At 32.1% G+C, this 4,039-nt stretch overlaps 1 long non-coding RNA gene across 2 annotated transcripts; it reads left to right on the plus strand.

Moving 5' to 3' along the window:
- Nucleotides 1-392: 392 nt before the first annotated feature.
- Nucleotides 393-3,816, plus strand: LOC105804297 (uncharacterized). 2 transcript variants are annotated; one of them, XR_008190846.1, is made up of 7 exons: nucleotides 393-605; nucleotides 685-741; nucleotides 834-1,155; nucleotides 1,227-1,318; nucleotides 1,511-1,554; nucleotides 2,286-2,326; nucleotides 3,663-3,809. It is a non-coding gene; the product is annotated as an uncharacterized LOC105804297 (long non-coding RNA). The 2 variants fall into 2 exon arrangements; XR_008190847.1 differs by having other exon boundaries at nucleotides 393-741; nucleotides 3,663-3,816.
- The last annotated feature ends 223 nt before the right edge of the window (nucleotides 3,817-4,039 follow it).

Raw genomic sequence — 4,039 nt, forward strand, 5'->3', positions numbered from 1 at the left:
TCGAGACATATATATATTTAAAAGTGAAATCATTAGCGGCGTTTGGTAAAAATGCCGCAAAAAATACATTTAAAATTTAACCAAACGGCACCGTTTCATTGACGAATTAAATATTAGTGGCGTTTTGTATACAAACGCCGTAAAAAATATATTAAGAATTTAATAAAACGGCGCCATTTCATTGATGAATTAAATATTAGTGGCGTTTTCTATAAAAACGCCACAAAAAATAAATTAAAAATTTAACAAAACGGCACTGTTTCATTGACTAAATAAAGAAAAAGTTGTAAAATTAGTGGCGTTTTTGTGTAAACGTCGCAATTGTTGAAATAGAAACCGGCATCATTTTAAACATAAATAGGTTTTTTTTCTCTTGATTCCCCGCTCCCAGCCCCAAATGCCCTATCTATTGAAATCCCTAATTATCAGTCAGAGCCAGAGAGATCACTGCTTTGTCGATTTCTTACCCCCGATTCCTCGGTTGCTTTTTTTACTTACAAGGAAAAGGTTCAGTGTTTGGGTTTCTTGCAAACTTACATAACCCACACAGAGAAGACGAAGAAGGTGTCATTCGATTCTGGTTTTTGGTGAATTCGACTTTTAAGGTTCGATTTCTTTATTTTGCGTATAAAAAGTTTGGGTTTCCTTGTTTTTGTTTATTTTTTTGTTTGTAATTTGTTGAAGGCCCGTTGAATGAAGTGAAATCGTCTTCACATAACCCACACAGAGAAGACGAAGAAGGTGGCATTTGGTTTCTGTTTTTATTACTATCAGTATTCAAGGTTCGATTTCTTTATTTTACGTATTTAATCTTTGGGTTTTCTTGTTCTTAGTCTTGGTCTTGCACCAAATGCACTTTCCTCAACTCTCCATCCCAAACCGTCGCTTGCAAAATCTGTCTCTCACCTCCGTCACCGTCACCGTCTTCGCCGTCTAAATGGGCTTGTAAAGCTTGCACTTTTTTGAACCTTTACAACAAATCCAACTGTGAAATCTGTATTCAACTTCATTCCCCTTCATTCCCCTAATATCATTTTTTTTCAAGAAGTTACTCTAATGATTTATGACCTTTTTCGTGGGTCTAACTGGTGGAAAGGGTACCGGTGCTCTATCTCGGACGACATAGTGAGTTTGAGAGCTTACTTTTGTATGCAGGTATGTTTTGATTGCCATAATTTTGTGAAGCTTTTTATGCAAATGTGTATACTTACTATATTGTTTTGCAGTTAAGCAAATTGCCTGTGAAATCCTTAACAGTCTGAAACATATTGCATTGATGGAGGCCAAGAAGAAAAAACTCTCTGATTTACTGAGTAAGGTTAGTTGTTGCTTATATTGTGATGGTATGATTATAGTTCACTAACCTTGGCCCTAAGCACCTTGTATGGATGGCTGTAGGTATCATTAGCTTCTCTATTGACGGGTCCTTCTCATTTCTATTTTCTTTCAATTGTTTCCTTAAAAACAATATTTCTAAACTTATTTTTTCTGCAATTCATTTATTGTTTAGAATTTAGAAGGGATTGAGGAAGCAGCAAGCAATGGCCCCAAAAGGTATTTGGATTTGGATTTTAGCTTTTACTGATTTTGAATCACTTTCGCTCTCACTAAATATGAGTTAAGTTAACTTTAGTTTCATTGGATGTAATTATGAACTCGATGATGTCTCTCATTTCCAATTCTTAATTTATAATTAATTATTTCCGAAGATTTCATTTGACATACTTTCTATATATAATTAATTGCAGTGACATAAGAAACTTTGAATAGCATATTTGATGTCTGGGGGTAGGATTAGGTGGTGATAATATTTTGCTCTCTTTTAAATATGGACAATATATGAAGGATGAGAAGAAAAGAAACGTAACCCAGATTGTGTTTTTATCCTCGTCCTTTATCTGTATTGACTTTCACAAGTAGTAAACCCAAATTGTGTTTTTTTCCTGATGAAGATAAATATTCTGAGAATTTTCCTATTTGTTTCCGACGAGGAGGGCTTTAAAATTTTTATTTTTGTTTTTTCAATATTGTAGAAGAGAGAAAAATTGAAAATATAGTAATAAAATAGTAGTAAAAGAAATGGGAAAAGGAAAGGGGAAGTAGTAATAGTACTGTTACTTGTTTACTTCTCTTTCAATATATTCCCTATCTTTGCCCTTACTTTTTGCACTGTCTGCTTTTCTATTCAATATATTGCATTGTCCACTTTCCGCTTTCTCTGCCTTTTATCTGTCTTATTTTTATGTGTTGAAACTGCTTTGATCTTTCTTTTTATTTTATATTAGACGGAGAAAGCATTTCTCAAACACCCCAAGGTGTTTTTAAGGTGAACTAGCTTCTTCCATGTCTTTATTAATTCTTGGTTTTGTTGATTTCATTTTTAAATTATTGGTGTTTTTCGAGATCTGGGTTAAATTAGTGATGGTTTTTTTTTTTTCTGTTTAGATCTTGCATTAATTTGAAATTTGATTTGGTATTTTGGCGGCTTGAATTTTCAATTCAAAATATCTGTTTTCTTAATGTAAATTTTGTGATACTTGCACTTGGATCTGCAATTGTTTTTCCTCCCTGCTAAATTATGATCCATCTGTTACAAATCTGTTTTGCATTGTTCATCAAATAACATGAACAAATAATATTATTTGTATATATTTTGAGGAAAATTATAATATTATTATATATAATCAATGAAAAATTTTTAAGGCACCTTATTAAGTACGAAATTTATAGGCACGAAACTAAGAATGATTAAAGCTTCTGCAAACTTTTTTGTTGTCAACATGGCGACTTTAGCTTTCTCAAGATCAATAATTCTCGAATCGTTAACCTTAATCTCCTCAAAATCACATTCCTTAGCAAGCTTCATAACTAGTTTAACGACACACTAATCTCTTAAAAGCAAAGAATTTAATTGAAGTTCATATTTTTGCAAGTTAAATTTAGTAGAGTTTGTCGTCATTCATTGTGTGGTTATTTGTGTTTTTCGCCCTTGTATGTTGTTTTTGCTTTTTCCTTTTGTGGTGCTTTGTCGCACAAAGACTGTCAGACAAAGACTTGGGCTACATATCCCCACGAGTTTGAAGACTTTGCTACTGGTCTGCTTAAAATTCTGTGGAAGGAAAATTTCTCTTATAAATTATGAAATTGTTCTAAAAGAAAAGAAAGAAGCTTAAAATGTGAAAAAAAAAAGAACTCATCAAACTGTTCTTTTTTGAACATTAAATACCTCTGCTAGTAATTTTGGGTACTGCTTCTTTGCTTGCAATCATACCTTGTTTATTTCTATTCCAATTAGATTACCTTAATATGAGCATGCTTTATCTGTTGACACCTTTCATAAACTAGTTTCTACGCGAATCACGTATCCTTTTCATAAACTAGTTTTAGTTCAATGCAGTATGGTACTTAATTTGTTTTCCATAATTCCTTGAAAAGATTTTATATTACAAAATAAGATAATTGTTCTTTAAGTTTTGTTCCTCATGAAGTTTGAACATAGATTTGTTGACCAGAATGTTGTGTTTCATGTTTTCACTTAGAAATACCTTTTGTAACTTTTTAAACATTTACGATTTTGGCCAATGAAATCTTATTACTTCTTATCTACATGTTTTTTATTCAATTATTGGATATTCATTTGATTTCATGTTAAAATGTGGAAGGTGTTACTGGATTATGGATTGGCATTCTGTAACTATTTTCCTTGACAAACTTAGAAATAAAGCAATCACATTCACTATTTTTCAAGCCACTTGCATCTTACTCCTCTATGTTGAATCAAATTGAGGAATTGCTAAGTGCTAGAGACTATAAAGTCGCCATACTGACTATCGAAAATCTAAGAAGCTTGGCAATGAAGGGACTTCATTATTTTCAAACTTTTGAGGATTCACTTGCTTTCTCTCTGCTTTTTGCTTCTTTGATTCACTAATAGGTGTGTTACTATAAAAGTCCCCGCTTTGTTTCTCTTGCCATACTGCTTATTTATCGGGTTTTAACCATGATTTTAAACTTTTAACTAATTTTAAAAAATTTGTTG

Source organism: Gossypium raimondii, chromosome 11 (assembly GCF_025698545.1).
Source record: "Gossypium raimondii isolate GPD5lz chromosome 11, ASM2569854v1, whole genome shotgun sequence".
NCBI lineage: Eukaryota > Viridiplantae > Streptophyta > Magnoliopsida > Malvales > Malvaceae > Gossypium > Gossypium raimondii.